This window comes from Danio rerio, chromosome 10, assembly GCF_049306965.1.
Source record: "Danio rerio strain Tuebingen ecotype United States chromosome 10, GRCz12tu, whole genome shotgun sequence".
NCBI classification, from domain to species: Eukaryota; Metazoa; Chordata; class Actinopteri; order Cypriniformes; family Danionidae; genus Danio; species Danio rerio.
In genome coordinates, this window is record NC_133185.1 from 2645001 (window position 1) to 2663094 (window position 18094).

Sequence of the window (18094 nt, forward strand, 5' to 3'; positions counted from 1 at the left end):
TCCTGGAGGGCCGGTGTCATGCATAGTTTAGCTCCAACACTAATCAAAAACACCTGAACAAGCTGATCAGTGTCTTCATGATCTCTAGAAATCTATAAGCAGGTGTGTTTGATTAGAGTTGGAGCTAAGCTGTGCAGGACACCGGCCCTCCAGGACCGAGTTTGCCCACCCCATAATTAGATGGACATTGTTTCCTAATGAAACCATGACAAAGAACAGGCACTTGTAAAGAAGTTAAAGTTGGTTCTAAAAATAATTTTATTAATAATTTGCACTTAATTTCTTCAGAATTTTCCTGTGATGACGTTCAAGAGTCTGGCTGAAGATCTCTACATACTTTTTTGTTTTTGATTTGTTGACAAAACAGTGGTATCCCAGCTGGCACAGGATGTCAACATGACATCAGATTGACGTTGTATCCCAACATTTTGGGACGTTGAATTTTGTTTTGAGTTATAAATTGGGTTGACCTTAGAATTCAACATTAGGCTGACATCAATACCCAACGTTGGACAAACATTGTATTTTTGTCACTTTTTAAAGTAACCTAAAAAACAACCACATATCAATGTCTAATGATGTTACAGCTTGATGCTGTGTCAGCGTTACCAATATGACGTCTATCAGATTTTAGGATTTTGGTTGCCATACCTGATGAAAAATGTCAGTATATTACGTCAATATGACATTGGTTTAAGATCTTGGCTTAACGTTGGATTTTGCTCACTTTCCAACACAGCTTAAAATCAACCAACGCCATTTCACATTGATAGAGAGTTTCAGATGTACCAGAAATCTTCAGATTTCTGACACAAGTCGTAAGTCAGTTTTTCTACGGGTAAGAACATGGCAGTCGGATTCAACCACGTATTAAGGAATGTTAGGAGATGACCACAACAAAAGAATACATTTTATTTCTAGATAAGTACAAAGCTGTAACACAGATTCTTGTCCATGACTAAGGTGTAGACCAGTTTTACAATACAATAGAATTTTAGTTAACATTTTGCCCTATCTTGGAATTATCTTCGGAATTAACTGGTCCACACCTTAGATTAAGAGCTTTCCTCTAACTTTTTAACTAGTGAATTTTCGACTCTTGTGAAGTGTCTCTTCACCAATGACAAGAATATACGACCAATCTCTGAAAATCATTAAAAAAACAACTCAATTTCTGTTGTTTTAATCAAGCTGCTGGATAATAGGACAGAACATGTTGGTCTAACCTGACCCAGCAATGTCTATTTATTCCAGCATAATGGCCTGATTTTACCCTTTCAATTTTGCAATAATACTAGCTTATTTTTCCCTCATCATATAGAAATTGGTACTTCAAGACAAGGCTGTAATCATGTCTTGCGTTGGAGGGAGAAAAATTGATTTTATAAAGTATAATAAGGAATACAGGTGAAAATAATTCTGATTCTAGTTGAGAAATTCATTCATTCATTTTCTTGTCGGCTTAGTGCCTTTATTTATCCAGAGTCGCCACAGCGGAATGAACCACCAACTTATCCAGCACATTTTTTATGCAACGGATGCCCTTCCAGCCGCAACCCATCTCTGGGAAACATCCACACACACATTTACACACACACTCCGGACAATTTAGCCTACCCAATTCACCTGCACCGCATGTCTTTGGACTGTGGGGGAAACCGGAGCACCCGGAGGAAACCCACGCGAACGCAGGGAGAACATGCAAACTCCACACAGAAACGCCAACTGAGCCGAGGCTCGAACCAGCGACCTTCTTGCTGTAAGGCGACAGCACTACCTATTTTGCTCGTAGTTAAAGTTGGTTTTAAATTATTTTATTGAAAATTTGCCCTTATTTTCTTTAGACTTTTCCTGAGATGACGTTCATGAGTCTGGCTGAAGATCTCTACATACTTTTTTTTTTTTTTTAGATTTGTTGACAATTGAACCAGTGACCCAGCGACCTTCTTGCTGTGAGGCGACAGCATTACCTACTGCGCCACTGCTTCGCCCTAGTTGAGAAATACTTTTATTTGCTAATTGTTTTTTACCATTGTTTGTTTATATATATATATTTCTGCTTTCAATGTCGTTAAAATGTCAGAAACACCAACAATTTGTTGTCTCCCCACATGGAGATAGGAAATGGCAAAATGTGAGAAAATACAGTAGAGCAATTCCAGCGTTATCGATGTGACATTTGCAGTAAAAACTCCAAACGTAAGTACACAAAGAAAGTATATGTTAATGTAATATTAAAACATCTGTTTATATTCTCCAGAACAACTGACCACAGAGTTAAGGGACCAGAAAAATATCAATCTGTAAACAGGTTTTGAACTTTAAATGAGGGAAATAAACGTGCGTTATGGATGCGACCAAAAAAATCAGCGAGTTTACAGTATTCAACATACTTTTAAGACATTTTGTGAATTAAACTGCACAACCCAAAAGAAATACTGCTCATCGAAATGAAAAAATATGTCTCTGTATAGAACAAAAACCATTGACTTCATTTTATTTGACATTTTTGCATTTATGGTGTCGTCGTTCCTCCAGCATGCAAAAGTAACTCCAATACTGATTCAGGAGTTTAAAAAGTTTCAATTCAGCATTTGATTTTGCCGCAACTGACAGTCTTGCGTGCACATTTCGCTCATCTAGGCGTGCACGTGCAGCAGGCATGCACACGCTAAGGGAAGATATGCGTGACCAGAGATGCGCAAAAGCCCAATCTGCGTTCAGGCCCGGATTGGCCAATCGGGAGGACCGGGAGAATTCCCGGTGGGCCGGTTCATTTTTTGGCCGCGAGGGCCAGTGTCCCTAGCTCCAGAATCTGTTGCTCTCAGCAGTCTTTTTTAAAAAAGCAGCACACTTTTTAAATGAATTTATTTATTTACTTGACCACAGTCTTCTTATTCATTATTTTACCGCAATTTTTTTGCTCTTTTTATATATAACCAGCCTTCAGGTTAATGATAATATAACTTAGATGAGTCCCTTCTCACAATATGACTGTTGTGGTCCAGTGGTTAGCACGTTAGTATATGATGTCACCGACCCGAGTTTGATCCTCGTCTGAGTATGTTTTTTTTTTTTTTTTCATTTTTATTGTTAACTTAAGACATATAATACTTTAAGGGTTGTTGAACATTTGAAGTTCTAAAGCAGCTGTTCTCTCAAAAAAAGACGTGATAGTGTAATTAGAAACTGAATTGGAAATCATATTTTAATATAGTCAGTCGTGAACTGAGGTGGGCCGGTCTGAGGCTTGAAACTCCAGGGCTGAAAAGGAGTCCCACTCCGGCCCTGTCTGCATTTGTTGACTGACAGTTTGAGTTACTTATCGGAATTATGAGAGATGTCGGTCCGACTCTATTTAATTGGATGAACATTTTTTAGTTTTATGCCTTATCCAAAATATCAAAATACATATAAATACATTTAGATCATTTACTTTAATCATTACTGTTAGACTGTGAAGAGACCTTTAACCAGCACAACTAAACACGTTTCTGAAGACAATCACCTACTGCAGCTTTAAGCCAATTGTAATCATTTGTTTTGGTTCAGTTTGGAATTTCTCCAACTGTTGCAGAGCCCAGGGGATCAGACTGAGCGCTCCTACTTAGCCCCACCCTAATCCTCGGTCTGATCTTTGTGTTTCAGTTGAAATTACGTCAAACATCGAATACAAAGATGCACACTTCAAAGCACTTCCTGGGACATTTAAATGCTAAAGGAATGAAATGCAAGTTGCAGGTTATTCTGTTCATATAAGCATTCAAAGCCATGTGGGTCGCTGCACCTTTGATGACCATGAGCATCTGGTGTCATTTGTGGCACTTCATCGGCTTCAGTAAATGCAGCGGTTTATCGCATTAGCTGCGCTTGTGTTGCGTGAAAGCATCCCTCTTGAGACCGACAGGTGACCTGCATTACAGATCAATTCAAAGAACTCATTTCAAGATCTAATAGATTGGCTTAAGGAATCATTTTTAGCCTATTACATGTTAAGTGCAAACATGTTTCCAGGAGCCGACAGCATTAATGACTGGAGTAGGAGGGAGTGTAATTGTTGTTCCTTATGGAAAAATAGCCTTCAAAAGGTGCATGCTTTTATTTAACGCACACACACATTCACATTGGCTCGTGGACAAACAAACAAACGCGGTGTGTGTAGGAGGCTCTGAGAGCGGCACGCTTCAAAAGCCTGGAGCTCACGGTCTGATGTTTCTACTTAAAGAGAGAGAAAGCGGAGGCTGCGGTCGCCTCATCTGCTCACCTGCCCACTGGAGACTCACATCAAGCTCTAGAAAAAAAAAAAGCAGCAGAAGATGCTGGACTTTTCTGAGAGACACTGGAACACAGTGAAAAGAAGTGTATAGTTATAACATTCGTAGGGGTGTCACGATTTCGATTTTTAATTGAAATTGATCGAAATTTATGCTCAATTTCGATTATCGAATCAAAAAATAGAATCGTCGATGCTGCCACGCCCCCATGTCACGTCAGCTTGGACACAGACACACACACAGCCGCTCGAGACAGCAGGTCCAGGCAGTCAGAGGACTGCTTCAATCTTTCACTCACTTGTACTTAGTCATTTTAGCGAACACCTCAGATACTGTTGGCTGGTTCCTGTTGGTTGTGCGTCTTTTTTTACCGACGCCATTATAACGACACAGATCACTGCCTATTCACGAGTCCCGCAGAAAAAGTGATTGACAGGTGGTAATTATGTGTGTATCTTGCCTTTATTCATTTACTGTACGATTTGTTTATGGGTAAAACAAAGACCATGCAGGTCAGGTAGTTTAAACGGTAGGCTACGAATAATTAATTGGTCATTAATTAAATAATTATTCATAATCGAAAATCGAATCGAATCGTGGATTTGGAAGATCGTGACACCCTTAAACATTCGGTTTCAACACAGGAAATCTGTGCTTTAGGCTTAATTGTTGCCAAACCACAGAGACATACTAAAGGGGCTGCTGTTTGACCTGAAGATGTAGGATAAATCTTTGGTGTCTCCAAAATGTGTCAAAATGCCAATCAGATGCTCATTTTTGTAACCTGTACCGTGTTTGAATGCACCTGTCAATCAATTCAGTGGGCAGGGAAAACCACACTCCCATGTCACGTCTTGGTGGGCCTTAAAATCGCTGGGATATGGATCCTTTTTTAATATCAGGAAATTTTGAAAAAGAGACGTGTTTATTTTACTCAGTCAAGCAGTCACTTAATAAACCAATGAACCAACCAAATCAACCAACCAATCAAATTAAAACAAAACAACCAAGCAGCCAAATCAAATTACCAACCAATCAAATCGATAAGTCAACCAACCAACAAAACAAACAAACAAATTAACCAACTGACTAACTGAACAAACAACTAACCAAACCGACCAACCAATCAAATCAAACTAGCCAACCAAATTAAACAAATAAACAAACAAACAACTCAACCAACCAACCAACTATCTAACCAATCAATTTGAATCAAAACAACCAACCAAATAAAAAAAATCAATAAGCCTACCAAACAAACAAATCAACCAATCAACAAACCAAAAAAACCAACCAACCAATTTAAATCAAAACAACCAACCAAATAAAACCAAATCAAATCAATAGGCCAAAAAAACAAACAAACAAACAAGCAAATCAACCAACCGACTAACTGAACAAACAAACAGACAAACAAAACAAGCAAACAAACAAATAAACAAACAAACAAATCAACCAACTAACCAAACCGACCAACCAATCAAATCAAACAAGCCAACCAAATGAAACAAACAAACAAATCAACCAGATGACTGACTGAACAAACAACTAACCAACCAACTAACCAAACCGACCAATCAATCAAATCAAATAAGCCAACTAAATGAAACAAACAAACAAACAAACAAACAACTCAACCCACCAACCAACCATCCAACCAACTAACCAATTTAAATCAAAATAACCAACCAAATCAAATAAAATCAATAAGCCAAACAAACAAACAAATCAACCAACCAACAAACCAAATAAACCAACCAACCAACCAATTTGAATCAAAACAACCAACCAAATCAATTCAATAAGCAAACAAACAAACAAACAAACAAACAAACAAACAATTCAACCAACCCACTAACTGAACAAACAAACAACCAACCAACCAACCAACAATCAAACTAACCAACCAAATGAAACAAACTAACAACCAATCAAAACAAACAAACAAACCAACCAACCAACCAACCAACCATATCTACACCAATCAAACAAACATCCACATCCACATTATTGCACAGTTATTAACAACCCCCAGACCTCACTAACCCTGTCTACGAGCGTGGCTGTATTTTCAAGATTCCACACACTCCTCCTCACTGTGTCTGTTGACCTGATCCAGACATCAGCCCTGAGGAATCTCAAACTATTTGTTATGTTCCACTTGCTTCCAACTTTTTCGTGCCAACCAGCTTTTGACCTTTAGTCCGAGTTCTATATGGTGCTGGTTTAAGATTCGTATTGATTTTCTGAAATCTCACTTGGTCCTGATAGAGCCACAAATATCTTGGCATTTAATTTAGCCTGAAGTACTTACAGAAGAAGACAAACATCTAGTGTCTAGACAATGAAGTCGACAGGAGAGAGGCTGAGGATAAAGGACGGGGATCATAAGGATTTTTAGCAATTTAGGGACTGATTCCTTATATAGATTTCCATTTCTAAACACAAAGTCTAAACATTCTGTGGGGATAAATATGTGTAAATATGACACATGGTTATGATTGTGTTCCCCCTACAGATGATGAATAAAGTGTTTATAGCTCCGCTCATGCATGTCTGTTGCTAAACACCTCAAACTCTCTCAAAGTTTTGATGCTGCAAATCTGAAAAATATTTTTTTTTCAGAGTAACTCGATAAATAGACTTCATTTTATTGCACAGATAAATTATGTGCAGTTTTAATTATTCAGCTTTTTTGTTCATTTTTAGTTCAGGCCACAAACTGCACTGAGCAAATCTATCAAAATGTATTATTATTATTATTATTATTATTATTATTATTATTGTATGTTTTTATTATTATTATTATTTGACATTATTATTATTATTATCATTATTATTATTATTATTATTATTATTATTATTATTATTATTATTATTATTATTATTATCATTATTATCATTATTATTATTATTATTATTATTGTTGTTATTAATATTATTATCATTATTATTATTATTATTATTAACAATATCATCATCATTATTATTATCATTATTGTTAATATTATCATTATTATTATCATTATTAATATTATCATTATTATTATTATTATTATTATTATTATTATTATTATTATGGCGAAGCGGTGGCGCAGTAGGTAGTGCTATCGCCTTTCATCAAGAAGGTCTCTAGTTCGAGCCTCGGCTGGGTCAGTTGGTGTTTCTGTGTGGAGTTTGCATGTCCTCCCCGCATTCGTGTGGGTTTCCTCCTGGTGCTCCAGTTTCCCCTGCAGTCCAATGACATGTGGTACAGGTGAATTGGGTAAGCTAAAAACTGTCTGTAGTGTATTGGTGTAAATCAGTGTGTATGGATGTTTCCCAGAGATTGGTTGCAGCTGAAAGGGAGGTGCGCACGAACTGAAGCGCGAGAAGTGGGTATGAAGATGGTTGCGCGTTTGTTCGGTGTGCATGGGGACTGTACCAAAAAGCGGGATGGGGGGAGGGGGTGATATGTGTTAAATTTCGGGAGTTTTCCGGGAGACAGAACAAAACGACAGATGGGCGGGAGATGGGTCTGAAATACGGGAGAAATGTTGGCAGGTATGACCGGAACTCTCCCGGATGAGGGAAAGACAGTAAAGGTAAAGACTCTTCAGAGAACAATTTTATACATATATATATATATATATATATATATATATATATATATATATATATATATATATATATATATATATATTTAAAAAAAAAATATATATATATATATATATATATATATAAAAGCATGATGGATTTATAGAATTTTTTATAATAAAAACATAAAAAATTACATAAATATTTATAATTTTTGGCAATCACAGATTTTCGCATTGGGATGGGATTAGATTTCTTATAGAACCACAAAGTAAGCTAAAAAACACAGTAGGTCATTTGCTCTGAAATTTTTAAAGATGCCATGTGACAAAAATACAGACATGGCAGATTTGGGCAGGATTAAAATCACAATATCATTTGTGAAACAGAAAGTTCTCTAACAACCCCCAGTAAAACTAGTCTTGTCCAAATATAGGGCTTATAAATCAGGATTGAGAACATGGCTGTTCTCTCAACATTCAACCTTTGGACACTAAAAGGTCATGACTAGGGCCAGTCGGAATCTGCGAACATTTTGTGCTATTTCTGCGCAGAATTTTGTAATCTGTGTATTTATGCGGAATTATTATCATAACTAAAACTTTATTATATGAACTAAAAAGTAATACATTTTCAACTTAACTCAATCCAAACCCAATTATATCCACTTTATTTAGTAAACAAAGCAAGTCTTCTATATATTATATCTACCAAAAGACAGAAAATATTACTTTAGAAACTGTATTGTGAATAAATCATATGAACATTTTCATGTTAGTCAAAAATATTACTGAACTAAATTTAAAAACTGAATAAATATAAATGTACACATACTTACACAGAAAAACAGAATCAACGATGGACTAAAAATCTGTGGAAATCTGCGTGTGCAGATTCCGTGTGAGCCTAGTCATGACTGAAAACATGCTTAAATACCGGCTCCTATGTAATCAGAAAGTTTTGGTCTATTCTGACTCTTCGTGTTTTGCCTTCCTTGTCTTCCAGCACACATCCTTCTTACCCCTCTTGTTCGTCTCGACCGTTGACCCTGACATTGTTGTATTTTCATTGTCCTTCCACTGTTGCCCTTTCAATCCAATTAGAACACTGTTCTGTGCTCTGTCTGTTTTTGCTCAACATTTGAATGTTCATGAGATGAATCTCTGGTTGATTGGTTGAACTGGCAAACTAATTTACATTTGTGTACATATGTATTGGACTTAACCCATAACATCATCGTGCTACAGGCTCCAGCGAGGACACCCAATACCCTATTAACCTTATTCTAAAATGCGGAAGAGCGCCTGTTTTTGCGATTGTCTTAGAATCAGTCAGTTTTTCCGATTCAGTCGCCTATGGAAGAAATCACTAGGAATAATAAATGGCAGAAAATGGTCAAAGTACTTGCTCTACAAACAAATGTTTGCATGACTATACAGACCAAGTAGAATAATATAATAAGAAAATATCAAATTGCAACATCAAGCAGCATAGCGAGCAGTTTTTAACGTCAAAAAATGAATGGAAGTGAATGAGACCGGAAGTCGTAAGACAAAAAGATTTAAATGGCAGCACCCGCTCGTCGGCAGAGAATAAGGTGAATACCCAATCCCCCCTATACCCTATTGCCGCACACACTTCACCATCTACTCTGAAGCTTAAAATTGTCTTGTTCTCATTCGTTCATATGTTTTCCTTCAGCATAGTTGTTTATTTTTAAGGGGTCGCCACAGTGGAATGAACCGCCAACTTTTCTGGTACATGTTTTACGCAGCGGATGCCCTTCCAGCCGTAAACTAGTACACGCAAACAAGGGGAGAACATGCAAACTCCACAAAGAAAAGCCAACTGACCCAGCCGAGGCTCGAACCAGCGACTTTCTTGCTGTGAGGCGCTTGTGCTACCCAACTGTGCTGCCATCAACTAATCACAAAACATAAATTTAACATCTGACAACTAGTAGTTCGGTGCTGTTTTTTTTTATATATATATATATATGGCAGGATAACTTGTCACCCCTACTGAAAAAACCAGCTTAAACCAGCCTAAGCTGGTTGACTGGTTTTAGCTGGTCAACCAGGCTGGTTTTAGAGGGGTTTTGGCTATTTCCAGGCTTGTTTCCAGCCATTTCCAGCCTGGTCTTAGCTGGGAGATGACCAACTAAAATCAGCTTCACCAGCCAAAACCAGCTACGTCCAGCTTAAACCAGGCTGGTCAAGCTGGTTTTTGCTGGATTTAGCTGGTCATTTTTTAGCCGGACCAGCTAAGACATGGCTGGAAACCAGCCTGGAAGTGGCCAAAACCCCTCTAAAACCAGGCTGGTCAACCAGCTAAAACCAGCAAACCAGCCTAGGCTGGTTTAAGCTGGATTTTTCAGCAGGGAAACCATTTGTGTCCCAGATTTCCTCACATGCTGGCATTACTTAGCGATCAATTGCACCATTTCCACATTGTGCCATAAAGCAGGTTACAGATAGCCAGCGCACAGCGACTTATCATATAGGAGGCAGAATTTTCCCGCCTAATGTATCTCTATAAACATTTTAAGGCCCCGGCGGCTGCATTCTAGTTCAGACAACATTATTAGAGCAATAATGACTTTGTGAGACGTCCATTTGGGGTGTTTTTCCAGTTAAAATGCTTCCAATCACAGGCCGGATTACATGCTGCATTTCATCGCACAAACCTGCCAGGATATCAGCGCAAAGCTCTTTGAATCATGGGATAAATAAGCGAAGCGTTCTCATTTATATGGCAGCGTGCGCTAATTCCCCCGACCGCCGCAGGCTCTCGCTGTGAGGAGCGCAGGATTTCTCTGAAACCTTCCGCTGTGTTTGTATCATTACGCGTGCCATTAGCAGTCGTTTAAATCGGCGGCTGTTAGTCTATCAGCAGGTGTAATTGTTCCTCGCCACGTCGCAGATAAATACATAGATATGAATACGGCACTGAGGGTTTAATTAGAATGCAAATGTGATTGTGTTTCTCTTGATAGCCGCAACCAATTTTAGATTTTTATCCCCAGGATATAACCGGCACACTCATAAGGCCATTACATACTGAAGCAAAAATATGACTGTATGAGTCAGTCAGCTAGTTGTGAGAAACACAGATGTGTTTATGAGGGAAATGTACTTGTATTTGCTTTTGCATGGCATGAAAGCGTAGCGTGAAAGCAATCGGTGTGAGTTTCGTGTGCATGGCCAAATGATAATAACTGTAATTTCCTCCTTTGCATGTTTCGCTTTAAACAGTCTGCCGTTCAGATCCGCAATCAATGTGAAAAAGAGCAAATTAGATCCGTATGAAATTCTAATTATAATCTTTTCAGATCAACGCAGCAGATGCAATTAGCGTGCAAAGAATTTATTTGACTTCGCATCGCCTTTTGTCTTCTTTTTTTTTTTTTTCACGGAGGAAAATTACACAGGTGGCAGCTTTCCAGATCTATTTGTGTTGCATTAGCTCCACACCACAATCACCAGTGCTCAACGTTAGGAAAGTCTCTCCTGCTTTCATCAGGCATTTCTGCTGATCCCGTCCCGCTTTAAACTAGCCGCTGTCCCTCGGCACTTGCAGGTGGAAACGTGCTAAATAATAGATGAGATTCTGGCCAGTTCATTAGACCCACGTCTGCTCTTCTTTGGAGAACCGTTTGCTTTGCTAAACAAGTTTCAGTGCAGACTTTCTGAAAACCTTAGACCTTCACTACATTCGAAAAATGATGCTGCTTGTTCAAATTCATTAATTTTCCTTGGGCATACACTGCAAAAACGCTTTTCTCATTTAGATTTTGTGTCTTGTTTTAAGTCCAAATATCTGAAATGTCTTAAATCAAGGAGCATTTTTTAGACAAGCAAAACATATATACATTTTGATGGTCCATGAGCAGAACGCAAAACGCAGGGCGCAAACGCTTTCAGGGCGTGTCAGGACGCATTTTTTGCTAATTTAAGGACGGGAAATCTGCTTTGCGCCGTGGCGCATAGTCTAAAAGGGTTGAGTTTATTTTCTTAATGAGTTATAGGTGTGTTTTGAGAATAAACCAATCAGAGTCTCATCTCCCATTCCCTTTAAGAGCCAGCTGCGTCGCGCCAAGAGCACATTTTGTTATTATTATTCATTTATTCGTTTGCTGGAAATTAGAACTGAATTTAGAAATAGTTTTGAAATTAATATTTGCGCTTAACAAACAAAAGTACTTATTTATAGACTAATTGATGTCTGTGCGGGAAGGTTTCCCTATCCAAGAGCGAAAGTGAAAGTGATCCATTATCTCTCATTCTCACGCAGTAGATGCTCTGTTTAACAGTTTTCTGTTAAAAAACTGTTTACTGTTAACTGTTTGCTTGTGAAATGCTCATTTTTTCCACTTAGACTTTCTTTGCGTCCTGTAAATAGCGAATGCGCTCTTGGCGCGACGCAGCTGGCTCTTAAAGGGAATGGGAGATGAGACTCTAATTGGTTTATTCTCAAAACACACCTATAACTCATTAAGAAAATAAACTCAACCCTTTTAGACCATGCGCCACGGCGCAAGGCAGATTTCCCGTCCTTAAATTAGCAAAAACGCGTCCTGACACGCCCTGAAAGCGTTTGTGCCCTGAGTTTTGCGCTCTGTGCATGGACCATCAAAATAGAGCCATAGGACATCAAAGACTTATTTTACATCTTGTAAAAAGGGACATCATAACTCCCCTTTAAAGGGGCTAACAATATTGATCTTAATATATATTTATATAAAAAATAGTGTTTGTTCCAGCCAAACTAAAAGAAATACAACTTTTTCCAGAATAAAACAAACATTATAAGAAATATTGTGAAAATTGTTAAAAATCACTTGGGAGATATTGGACACATTTCTAAAGGGGGGTTAATAATTTTCAGCTGTGTAATGTATAATGTGCCATTTACATGTTTGGAAGATTTTGGTTTTTCTGGGTTTGTATAATAAAATGTGATATTTTCCCAGCTATCATTATATCAGTCCCTTTCCCAATGTTTCGATGTAGGTCAGTGATTGGTTAATGAGGCGCTCCGGTCATTATTTTCTCTGTTTCTTGCAGATTAATCGTCTCTGATGGTTTCTGCCGTGGGTCTAGGTGTTATAATATGTTGAAATGGTCATTTAAATGAGTGTCAGCGACGACCCCTGATTAACCTTCATCACTTTGGTCATTTGAGGAAAGGTTTTGCTCGCTGTGGTCAGAAACAGCACAATTAATGTCCGGCTTTTTGCTTTATTCAACGTGACAGATGAGCAGAGTCTGTGCGTATTCAGAATTAGACTATTACTCTTTAATGAGGGCCATATAAGAGGTCATTAGGATGACTGATGCAGTTTTAATGGAAACTAGGGGCGGAAAAAAGAGGAGGATTTATACTAATGTGGAATTGACAATAATGGCAATAGCATATGATGGCTGTGATGTTTCAATGATTTGGTGTTAATAAAATCACATAGAATTTGTATCTTTATTATATATAAAATATTTAATATATTATTTATATATATATATATATATATATATATATATATATATATATATATATATATATAATTTAAATATTTAACATATTATTAGGGATCCACACATTTTTGGGCAGATACAGATTTTAATAAATAATGATACCAATACAGATACTGATATTGGTCAATTAAAGTACTATACAGCATCGGTCGCAAACCCCCTAGTAGAAATCTGCGCGGGACTAAATTTTGAATCCCGCTCCCGCCAGGTTTTAGCCCGAACCCGACCGATCCCGCTTATATTAAAAATTTGTTGTCCCGCTGCCCGACCCGCCCCGTTTTCTGCCCGCCGCGCCCGATCCCGCTAAAGAGCGGGGGAGAACAAAACCGAAAAATCACCCAGCTATACAGTCCAGACAGCCAAGCTGTCTGTATAAACACACACACAGCACCAAGCACACACACACAGACAAAGCTCTCTCTCTCTCTCTCATACGCGCGTGCACACTAACACACACACAAGCACCTAGCAGACACACAGGCGCTTGCTGTTAAATCAACTCAAAGGCTTGTAATACCATGTATCAAGTACCAATGTAATACCAAAAGGTTTTATATAAAGGTATATAAATACTGAGTCGCGCCAGCTCCGGGCCGCAGCGCACATTACTCTCGGGCCGATTCCGGCGCAGATGCGGCAGCATCGGCTCGCTTACGGCCGCCGCATCTGGCCCGATTGATTCGGGCCGGAATAGGGCAGTGAGTCCACAAGCATCCGGCCCAAGTCCGGCAGCCGGAGCCAGGGCGAGTGGTAAGTCTCCGGCAGGCGAGAATCTAGCCGGAACTGGCCCGAGTGTATTTTGCTATTTGGGAAAGCTCTCTCTCTCTCTCTCTCATTCGCATAGCAATATCCACGATATTGCTAGACAGCCCATTCCCGTCCCAAATTAAACCCGTTACCGACCGCTCCCGCGATTTATTCGGAAATTTATTCCCGCGCCGCCGAAATCTAGTCCCGCGGGAATGCAGACCTCTACCCCCAGGCTATGGACCAGTACCGGTCCGTGGATCAATTGTTATCAGGCTGCAAAAGAAATCATTAATTATTTCCATTTGATTAATTATCTAAGTCTGAACGCTCTTTTATTCTGAAAAGTGGTTTATTTAAAAAAATTACTGTATTCTTTTGGTTACATATCAGTCACTTGAGTGCCAAAATTTACCCCACAAGCTAGCAAAACAATAAAAAAAAAAAAGTGTTACCAATTATGGAAAATACGTCTAATACACAATGGCAAACTGAGGTTTGGTTGGGCTTGTCGTTCAACCCTGTTATCATGCTGGCTGTGTTCATGAAAACAAACAAAGCAAAATCCCAGTTCAGTGTTTATATAACAACCGGTTAACTTCCGAGTAGCATAACTAGCCTATTTGAGTATTTAGGGCAGCAGAAAGCCGTGCGTCAGACAACATTGACATGGCCAGCGAAATGAGAAGTGCAGACGCTTGACCTCGGCTCATTACGGAGAGGCAAACGGAGGGGCAGACAGCCGGAAGACACTCATACTGACACAAACTGAGTGTGTTCAGAATCCAAACCAGCTCCAGAAAACAGCTTCAGCACGCATGTGGTGGAAAAAGGACAGAAGTGTGTATGATCGATTGTGAAGTGTTTCTCTAAAAGCTTTCAAAAGCCCTGAGATGCCGTTTTCCCAATGAGCGGCAGGATTCTTTAGCAGGAAAACACTTAGAGAAAGAAATATATTGAAAAGTACGGTTGCAGTCAGAATTATTCACCCCTCTTTGAGTTTATTTTCCTTTTTAAATATTTCCCAAAATGATGTTTAACTGAGCAAGGAAATTTTCACAGTATGTCTGATAATATTTTTTCTTCTGGAGAAAGTCTGATTTGTTTTATTTCAGTTAGAATGAAAGCAGTTTTTAATTGTTTTAAAACCATTTAAAGGTCAATTTTACTAGCCCCTTTAAGCTATATTGTTTTTCAATAATCATGCAAAGAACTAACCATCGTTACACAATAACTTGCCTAATTACCCTAACCTGCCAAGGTTTATATATATATGTATATGTATATATATATATATATATATATATATATATATATATATATATATATATATATATATATATATATATATATRTRTATATATATATATATATATATATATATATATATATATATATATATATATATATATATATATATATATTTTTTTTTTTTTTTTTTTTTTTTAGCTTTTTTGTGTTTAGAAAAATGACAGTAACTAAATATAATTGTTGATGTTATAGACTTTATGAAGCACCAAATATGTAATATTGTAATAATTGCAGTAATTGAAAACAGACGTGCTAAATAAGTCTTAAGGCTCCCACACACTTGGACGCTTCCCATTTGCGCTTATCGTCAGCATTTTACAAAACGTTTTTCCGTATTCAAACCCAAGCGATTTTCACTGGCGTTAAGCAGAAGAGTATGCATAATCACTCCTTGACGTTAGATGGCGCTACACAACCTTAAGCTTCCGACACCCGCTTGTAACACTTAAGAGTAGGAGAGGAAGTTCAAACGCTTGTTGTTAAAGTTACTGGTGACTCGAACAAGCATAGATGCTTCAAGCAGCAGCTTCAGCTCTAGCGATGAAGAAATGATTATTGTTCAGCAGAGTAATAAGCAGCTCCACGTTCATATCGCATCTGCGCATCTTCTTCAATGTGCGCTCGCATTGACAGTTTTGCGCTTGATCGCCTCCAAGTGCTGTTTACTGTAACTTCAGCAGCTCCCTGCACGTGAACAAAAGTGCCGATCTGATTGGTTGAGAAGGTTTTAACGTCAAATAAAAAAACGAGCATGATGCGTTTTTTTTTTTTAAATGACGCTTTTGCGACCTGGCATTTTGCGCATTGGTGTGCAGGATCACATTGACGCCCTTTATATAGTCACGAGGCGTTAAACGTTGGCAGAAAACGCGAACAAAAAACATATCAGTGTGCACAGGCCTTAACACTGTAAAAAAGATTAGTTGACTTTAAAAAAAGTGAGTACAAGTTACAATGGGTTTACTAACTTTATTTTTGTCAACTTGTCAACTTTTGTCAACTTTGTCAACTAAGTCAACTTGTAGCTTTTCAAGAGTTCACACTTAGCTGATGATGATTGAAGGTTCTTGAGCCCTGGGCTCCCTCCCGTTTGGAGGAAGAGAGGGGAGCCTTGAGCTCAGGTAGATCTCGACAACTCCCCCTTGATAAGAGCTGATGACTAAAAACTGAATGCTATTACAAGATATGCTGCGTTATAAGATTACCTGAATTGCAAATTTAGATTAATCAATTTACTTGTTGTGCATGTTTTTGGAATGTGGGAGGAAACCGGAGGACCCGGGGAAAACCCACGCAAGCACGCAAACATGCAAACTACACACAGAAACGACCACCGGCCTGTTAAGGAACTAGAACCGGTGACGTTCTTGCTGTGAGAAGACAGTGCTAGTCACTGAGCCACCGTGCTGCCCTATGGAGGGAAAGGTGAAAAGGTAGGGGTGGAAGGGGGGATTCTTCAAATCGAAGATTTGAGAAAACCCTGGCTCTTTATAGTGGGTTAGGAATGGCCTGGTGGATCATGCATGCTAATGCAGAACCAGCCGTGTTCAATCATAATCACGTGCTCCTCTCGAAATTAGTTTATGAATAAACTTCACTTAGGGCAATTGGTTTACTAACTTTAAGTAAGTAATCACTTTTTACATTGTATAAACGATTAAGTTTTTCCAAAATAACTCAAGAGTTGTGTTTAATCAGCTTATTTTAAATAAGTAGTTTAAACAAGCAGCAGAAGTCATTTTTTGAGTGGCTTCACCTGTCAGATAACTCTCTCCATCTGCTTTGGACCCCGTCAGCATTTTGTCTTGAGAGCCGGTGCGGTTTTCTCACAGCGTTCGGTCATTTTATCATGATTTACCGCAGACAGGTAGCGTTTATGATGGCGTCTTATCTGATTTAGCCTGCGCCGCTGAGCAAGAAGGATCCACACTAGCACCACAGGCGTCCTCTCAATGAAGATACTTAACGGGGATTTGACTGAGATTTTCAGGCTTATTTGTGTCAGTATTTATGTGTGCGCTGTAGGTAAACGGAGACTGTTCTGATGATTGTAGAATATTAAACAGTCTGCCAGTGTTAAGATTTTTTTTCTGCACAAACCCTATAGGGATAGTTCATTAAAGCAAATGAAAACACAGTCATCATTTTCATGTCGTTTTAGGCCTGCGTGATATTTAGGCCTTTATCAGCAGAGCACAATGTTGCAACATCGCTACCCACAGTGCCACTACACCACCATAATAATAATAATAATAACAATAATAATAATAATAAAAATAATATTAATAATAATAAAATTAACAAAACGTTAAAAATAATTAAATAAATAAAAAAATAATAATAACAAAAAATAAATAACAACAACAACAATAATAATAATAATAATAATAATAATAATAATAATAATAATAATAATAATAATAATAAAAGATTAAAAATAAACAAATACATAAAATAAAATAATAACAACACATTAAAAATAAAAATTAATAATAACAACAATAATAATAAAAAACATAAAAAATAAACAAATACATAAAATAATAATAGCAAAAGATTAATATAATAATAATAATAATAACAAAACATTGAAAATAAATAAAATAGAATAAATAAAATAAAATAAATAATTATATAAATAAATAAATAAAATAAT

At 37.8% G+C, this 18094-nt stretch overlaps 1 protein-coding gene across 6 annotated transcripts in view; it reads left to right on the forward strand.

Annotated features, from left to right (window-relative positions):
* Window positions 1-18094, forward strand: part of cntnap3 (contactin associated protein family member 3) — a 220326-nt gene that overhangs the window by 60962 nt on the left and 141270 nt on the right. The gene's annotated exons all lie outside the window — the stretch shown is intronic.